The following is an 8,410-nucleotide window of genomic DNA, read 5'->3' as shown; positions in this document are numbered from 1 at the left end:
CTGTGCACAGATTCATGTGTAACGTAATTAGCACTCTCTTCTAACAAAAAAGATTCCATTAGGGCAGAAATTACTAAATGAATGTAAAGTTATTTGATTTAATTGAATCATCAGAATTTTGTTTAGCTCTCTATGGTAGATATTTTCACATTTTCTTTTATGGGCAAGGATATTGAGGTTTAGGAGAGGTTACCAGCTTCCATCCATCTATCAGTTTGTCCAAATGAGGTGGCTTTTGTATGTTGCTGTGATACCAGAAACTAGTCCCCGGATATTTCAAATAGGAGCAGGGTCACGCATGGTGGACAAGTTTCATCAGAGCTCACAGATGAAGACAAATTTCTTCTGGGAAGGAAGCCTTGGCCATCTACGCCTAAATATTTACCCGGGATGACCTGATGGGTAAACAGGATATTGCGTGATAAAGTACGAGCAGACGAGCCTCCTAGGTTCAAAGGCACTCAAGATACACAGCAGTCAGAACAACGGACTCCACGATGCAAAAGCCACACTGCTTCATTTTGTTGTGTGAGGGTTGCCAGGGATTGGAGTCATTCAGCAGAGGCCAAAAATAACAAGATGTAGTTTAGAGAAAAAGTAGCCACGGCTTGCGATGGAGCTGGCGCCCAGATCTTCAGATCACTGACCTGGAACTCACATCCTTGCGAACCCAGTTATTCCCACCCTCTGCTCTCCACTTTCCTCCCTTAGAACAGCCCTGCGCCATCTTGCAAATATGTTGCCATTCAACACCTGACTGATGCTGACCTGTTACTCCCACTGGGGAGGAGGATGGGTCTCTCCCAGGTGGGGGGCAACTCTGGGGAGGAAGAGTTTGTTCCTGTGGTGTCATTTTCCCTACTGAGTGGGAGCCATTGCTTCTGGTTTCCTGCTACAAAACTCACGTCTGTGTGTCATAAACCTTTGTCCTTTCCACCATACCAATGGTTCCTAAACTGAGTGATTTTGTTCCCCCAGGGGACATTTGTCAACTTCTGGAGAGACTGTGTATCACACCAACTAGAGGTGGGAGAGGGACTACTTTCACATCTGGTGTGTTGGGGCCAGTTGGTGGTGGTGTTTGTTGTGGACAAATTGGTGCTGACTCGTAGCAGCCCTAAATACAATCCAACTCCTGATACTAAATCTGAGCAGTAGTCACTTTCAGTGAGAACCACATAGAGGGTCCTGGGAAAAGAGGAAGACAATTAATGAGATGGATGGATTCAGTGACTGCAATAACAAGGTCTACATACCAAGGGTGAGGATGGCACAGGACTGGGCAGTGTTTCCTTCTATTCTATAAAGAGTCTATGTGAGCACAATGATGCGTTCTGGAATTCCCGTTCTTCTCTGTGCTAACCAAAGTTGGTTATGATCCACACAGTTGAATGCCTTTGTATAGTTAATAAAACACAAGTAAACAGCTTTCTGGTATTCTCTGCTTCCAGCCAGGATTCATCTGATATCGGCAACGACATTCCTTATTTCACATCTTCTTCTGGATCCACCTTGAATTTCTGGAAGCTCCCTGTTGATGCCGTGTGTTAGTCCGGGTGCTTTAGAGAAAGAAATCCACAGAAACTCATGTATAAGAGAGAGTTTTATATAAAGGTTAAGTGCACATCAAGAAAACATCCCAACCCAGTGCTGCCCAAGCCCACAAGTCCAACATTAGCCCATATGTCCAACACCAATCCACAAAGTCCTCCTCCATCTCACAAAACACACGCAATGATGCCAACTGCAGGAGGAAAGCCGAGTCAGTGAGCATGTAAGCGTCTCAATGCTGGCAGGAGTTTCACACAGCTTCTCCAGCACCCAGGTCTGCATCAAGGTAGGTGCATGTGGCTTCTCCTCAGGGAAGTCTTGCAGGAAGTCAGCCTTGCCAGCTGAAGCAGGGAACTGGCTAAAGCAGCTGCACTCTCTTCTGACCATCACAAAACAAAAGACCCGAGAACTTCAAAGGCAAGGCTCACTGAGCCATTTATCTCTCTGCACTCAATTAACCCCACATGTGTTTATCGGCCAGGTTGGTACAATAAACTTTAACTATATCAGGCTGTAACTACTTTTGAATGATCTTCAGCAAATGTTTACTTGTATGTCATTTTAGCGATGTCATTCCACCATTTTTGCACGCTGTTGGCTGCCTTTCTTTGGGATGGGCCCCTCGTCACAGCAATTGAATGGAGTGATGCTATTCATCAGCACCCACTGGGTGGCAATGGGTTTGTTTTGTTGTTTGGAACCATGTAAGGCATCTGGGGCTTCACCTCTTGCTCCCCCCCCCCCTGTGAAGCTCCTCATTATTTAAGATGGCACTTCTGCCCATATGCCACCCCCTGGGAAAGCCTCAGTTCCTGTTCTAGTTCAAGGACCCAGTGACTTAGTGGAGGGTGTCCTTCACCTCCTGAAGTCGTATGAAACCTGTAGGACTCTGTGGTTTGGAGACTTCTGAGCTTCATGGAACTGCATGTAAGTCACACTCTTCAGATTTCCTGATCAGAAAAGAAGCCCTGGTGGCACACATGGTTTAGCAACCTTACAGAAAAAGCAGCGATTCGAACCACCCAGGAGCAGCTTCCCTGGAGAAAGACATGATGATCAGCATCCATTAAAGACAATAGTGGAGAAAGCCCTAGGAGATAGTTCTATTCCATACCCCTCGGGATCACTCGAAGTAAAAAACGGCCTGTAGGGCACCTAACAGCAACTTCATGCACTAACCGTAGAAAGAATCATTCATGAAGATTTGGGACCAGAATGATGGAAGGCAGGGACTCCACTGGAGGGTGACACTGGGCTCCAAAGCCATGAAATGCAATATGATAAATCGCCTAAGAGCTTGACCCTTAAAGTCGGTAAATATGGTGTGAGCCCCATGAAGACACTTTCCAGCTGTGTGACTCAGAGCAAGTTAATTCATGTGGTCACAGCTCAGATTTTTCAACTATCACATGAGCATGGACATTGTACCTCCCTCATGGGATTTCTGTGAGATTCACATGGAATAACAGCAATGTTGTGGGTATGTTGTTATTTATTATCTGACCTTTGTGGATCCAAAGGTAGCAAGAGGATATTTTAGCAGGGTAAAGATAAGATTGGAATCCTACACATATACAGTACAGCCGATGCAAAAATCAACCATGTGGTGGTCGTCACCAACAGCAACAAAGAATTAATTCAATCTTAAGGTTGGTTAGTTTGGAAATCTCCATCTTATTTGCTCCTGGTCAGCTCTCATCTCTTCATCCTGGACATTATACTCCAATGGGAAATAAAATAATTTGATCATTCACAAAAGAAGGTTGGAAAGCTGCCTAGACCAGAGAGGAACAGTTGGAGAATTGATATACTTAGTCTGAGGGAGAGAAATCTCAGTGAATTTAGGATAGGAATTTTCAGCTATGTGGATGGGCTGGAGGTGAGGTGGGGAGAGGGGGTATTGGAAGTGACCATTTGTGAGTATGAAGTTTCTTTTGGGGGAAGGAATATTTTAATGACAACATTGTAAAATCGACAATAGTGCTGGTTGCATAACTTTTTGAACACACTAAAAAATGAACGGCATACTTTGAATTGGTGAATTTCATGGTGTGCAAATAATATATCAATAAAGTTTATTGTGGGCTGGTCAAAAACGATTACTACAACATCCTAGAGACCTTTGTTAAAAAACAAAAAGCAAACGAAAACAATACCAACAAGAGGTGAAGCTACTGCTTCTTGACAAGTTCTCCAGCTAGGTTTATACCTTTATGAAGGTGGTGAAGGGAGTCCTGGTGGTACAGTGGTTTTGCGGGTTTGGAAGGTAGTGTACACTTCCAACCCTTCCCCAAAGAATGCTGTGTTCTTTTCACACCATGCCAAAACAGCAATTTTGGACATCTCTGAGGGACTCAGATTTTATTCCTTTTCAAAATTACTTGAGTTTTCGGGGCAAAAAGAAGTCTGAAGAGGTAAGACCAGGGCTGTTGGCTGGACTGGGTAGTTTCCCATGCAAATCCTCTCTCTTTGCTACCCTTAAAAAATAAACAGTTGCAGATGAAAAATATTCCTTGGCACTATTTTCCTGCCAATGCATTTTCTTAAGCCTTTTCCATATTAGGTCCTCATGGTTATCATGTGTCATTTGAGAAAATCTAGCAAGAATGACCTTTGAGGATACCAAAAGAACCAGTCGCTGTAACCATAGTCTGCCTTGAATTAACTGCTCCAACACATGCCCTTTCCATGCTACTCTTTTGATTGGACTGTTCTTTTGAAATCACCTTAACAAGACTAAGCTATGTATCACTGACAGAACTTTTATGTAGCCATAGACACAGTATCTTCAACAATGGGATCCAGCATAGGAACAATTGTGAGGATGGTGCAGGACCCAGCAGTCTGTCTTTCTGTTGTGCGTAGGGTCATTATGGATCAGAACCAACTCAATGGCACCTAACCACAACAACTATATATGTGTGTGTGTATATATATTTCAAAAAGTTCATGTAGAAAAACTTCATATATACATGAAATTCTACCAAACTACTAATCTTTAAACTGTAATTGTATAGTAATGTAAATATAAAGGATTGGAAATGCTTGTAGCAAGTCGAACAGAGATTAGTGATTATCTTCTGCTAAAGAATGGTTTAAAAATGTCAAATAAACAAAAGATGAACAGCACAGTAGAAAACTAGGCATAGGGCAAAATGTGCAAGAGAAATATAGATGACAGTAAACTAAGAAAATTATCAAGCTCATTAGCAGCTAATGAGAGGCTAATGGAAGGGTAAACTGTACAGACTTTTTGGAGGACAAATTGGCAAGATGCTAAAAAAGTATTTATCCTTGTTGAAGCAATAATTTTGCCTCTAGAAACTAGTAAGAAAACAACCAGAGAATATGCATACATTTAGTCCTGGTGACATTAAGATTTTTCTTTTTATACCCTATGGTACACTCATACCTTGGGATATTATACAACAATTTGAATGACGTCTTGTTTTTGTATATTGTCTGCGACTATCCTCCTTTTCCGACTGTGGGAAATGTATCGGCGAGGAAACGTTGTTCGTTTCAGTTGTCTCCGTTGCACAAGTCAGTGGCATTGTGTTCATCCTGTTGTACAATCATCGCTATTTTTCTTCTGCAAAATTCCCCATCACTTTGAACAGAAGCTCAGTGTCCTCCAAACAACAAATCCCCCTGAAATGATGTTTTTGGTGAAGACTAAATACTCCTAGAAGATGCTCACAATGTTAAAATAAAAACATTGCATACATAATAGCAAGTTTGTGGAAAAAAAATAAACCCAACATGGAGAAAAGATATATTCAATAACGTGGGAGGATTCCGTATGGTTTCTCTTCTGTTTCAGATATCCTCCAATTTTTTAGTAGACCTACAAGGTAAATGTGTTTCTTTTTGAATCATTGTAGCAATAAGTATTCGATTTAAGGGAATTAGGAGTGAGAGACAAGCCACAATTAATCCTCACTTACATGAATCCTCAGTTAATCCTCACTTTAAAGGTCTACCTGAAATATTTTGTTGCTTGTAGCCATTGGGCTAATTCTGAGTCATGATAATGATGGACCCCATGGCTGTTGGAGTAGAACTGTGCTTTGCACTTCAAGGCGGTGACTTTCATAGACAGTGGCTGGGCTTGTCTTCCGCGGTGCCTTTGGCTGAATTCTGCTGCCCGCTTTCAACTACTAATGGGGTGCTTATCCTTGTGGGTCACCCAGCTTCCCATCTGGAATACCACAGGACCAAATATTTATCTCCAAAACATTGAAATTAAATATAAAAGCTTCGCCTTTTACTGTTCAAATATAAGCAAAACTAATTTTTCTTAAAATTTTAATGGATGAAAACATATTATCAGTGGGCAGGTTACTTTTGGCCCTATTGAAAAGCCACGGAAGTTTATTTTTGGTGGTCCTATCAGCATCTAGTTATTGAAAGCCTAAAGATTTAATGTGTAAGTCTTTGGAGAACTAAAGTCCTCAGCATTAAAAAAAAAAAATTAGAAGTGTTTCTTCAAAGTCTACAACAGAAGCTTCCCTCCACACCACCATTTGTTAATCTAAAGCAGTGTAAGCAGCAGTGGATTCTGGGTAACCTCCCCGAATGTCAATCAAACTCCACTGGCAGCTCAGTGATAACAGAAGGGCAGTCGGGGCAAGCTGTTTATTTTGAAATGAGCTCAAAGAGTGAAAGCGACACTCAAGCTGTTAAATGGTGAGAACTGAATCAGAACTTCCTTTCATTGGCCAGAGTGGAGTTTTAATATCTCATTGGGATATGTAAAATGTATGAAAAAGAAAAAAAATCGCTTTAAAAACCACTTTAGTGCCCAAATAAGAATCTAATCTGAATGTATCCTTTATTTCCCATGTACTCTTTTCTTGCTTGCTTATTGCCGTTTGAGAGACATTTTTCTCAAACTGAACCATAGTATCATTTTAAGCATCCCTGAAGATAGAAATCTATTGGCTCAACTAAACAGCTGTCTCCTTCCTTCCCCAACCTCCATGTATCTTACCACACCAGGTAGCACAGTGTCTGCGGCAGTTAGTTTATTGTGCCAACCTGGCCAGTAAACACATGTGGGGTTAATTGAAGGGTGGAGCGATAAATGACTCGGTGAGCCTCGCCTTTCCAGTTCTCAGGTCTCTTGCTTTGTGATGGTCGGACCAGGGTGCAGCTGCCTTAGCCAGTTTCCTGATTCAGCTGGCAAGGCTCACTTCCTGCAAGACATCCTTGAGGAGAAGCCACGTGGACCTATCCTGATGCAGCCCTGGGTGCTGGAGCACCCATGTGGAGACCCCTGCCAGCTCTGAGATGCCTACACATTCACTGATGCGGCTTTCCTCCTGCAGTTGGCATCAATGCGTGTGTTTTGTGAGATGGAGGAGGACTTTGTGGATTGGTGTTGGACATATGGGCTAATGTTAGTCTTGTGGGCTTGAGCAGCACTGGGTTGGGATGTTTTCTTGATGTGCACTTACTCTTATATAAAGCTCTCTCCGATACATGAGTTCCTGTGGATTTGTTTCTCTAGAGTACCCAGACTAACACAGTGTCTGACATCCTATTTTAGATATTTATCATTTAAGGCGAAGCTTATCCATTTGGTGAAGGTGCTATGCATCGAGCTGCCAACTGCAAGGTCAACACAGCAGATCATAGCCCCCAGCTCTTCCAAGGGAGAAAGAAGATGCCACTTTCTACTCCTATAAAGAGCTACAGTTGCTGATAGTCTGCCTTAGGGTCGCTGTGCGTCGACATTGACCTGCTGGTGGTGAGTAACGTACGGTGAATGAAGGTTGGGAGACTAGGTTCTGGGATTCCATTTTTGTCTTTCCACTGGGTTGCATGATGTTGGACAGGCTCTGTCTTCTCTTTATCCTGTGGTGTCTTCATCTGTAAAGTGGCTTTCATATTGTTAGCTTCGCTCTTTAACAATGCGAGTTTTAAGAGCTAAGCTGAAAGCGGTCACCTTTAAGTGGTCTTGGAAGAAGTCTGCCAGGATGTGGTTTGAGATTCTCCCTGGAGTTAGGGCCACCTGTCTGCTGATTCCAGGAATAGTGGCTGCTCACATCCACAAGTTGACTAACGGTGACGAGTTGAAGAGAGTTGCTCATTTTCACTCCCCGTGGAGTTTGATGGAGATAGGCGTGTCTCTGGGGCAAATCGTTACTACATAATAAAGGGTTTGGAGAACATTGATTAAGGAAGCATTTTTCTGACTGGTGAACAAACAACTCGATAACGCTCACCTCCGCCAACTACCGAAGCATATTCCGTAGTGTGTTATGTAGCAATTAATAAACATTAAATCACAAAGAATAAAAAAAGAGTTTTAAGACTGATGTAGGATGGACATGATATTCAAGGAATATGAATTCTTTCACAAGCATTCGTATTTCTTCTCCCAAGGGGAAATTCAGAGCACCTTGCTCATCATAAGAACATGCAAGAAAATAAAAGAAGGGTGGCTGGGGGGGGGGGGCGGGTAGAATGGAAATATTGATGGGTTAAAGTTAACATAAACCTCACCTACTGGATACATTTGCTCACCTCTAACGTGCTCCCTACTGAGTTTTACATATTACTGGCAAAAGGCTTAGTTTTATTTTCTGTTTTTCAAGAACTCCTTTCCTCTCATTCTGGCTCCCTTCTATAATTAGTTGTCCTCTCTATATTTTCTATGGCTGTTTTTGGAATAAATAGAAACAGCTGGCTCAATGGTGTCCATTCAGCTGTCATGAGTCCTATCAAAAGCTGTAAATCTTCTCTCTGCCCCACTCCCACTGGGGGTGAACTTGGCCCTTGGTGAAGTACCTTTGGGAGCGATCATGGCCATAGAAAGAATCTGCAATGGTGGGAGAGGTAGTTATTTTTTAAA

At 42.4% G+C, this 8,410-nt stretch overlaps 1 pseudogene; it reads left to right on the top strand.

Annotated features, from left to right (window-relative positions):
• Window positions 1-7,532: 7,532 nt before the first annotated feature.
• LOC142437644 (NADH dehydrogenase [ubiquinone] 1 alpha subcomplex subunit 1 pseudogene) lies at window positions 7,533-7,735 on the top strand (annotated as a pseudogene).
• The last annotated feature ends 675 nt before the right edge of the window (window positions 7,736-8,410 follow it).

This window comes from Tenrec ecaudatus, chromosome 1 (genome assembly GCF_050624435.1).
Source record: "Tenrec ecaudatus isolate mTenEca1 chromosome 1, mTenEca1.hap1, whole genome shotgun sequence".
NCBI lineage: Eukaryota > Metazoa > Chordata > Mammalia > Afrosoricida > Tenrecidae > Tenrec > Tenrec ecaudatus.
This window is presented reverse-complemented; position numbering and strand designations above follow the sequence as displayed.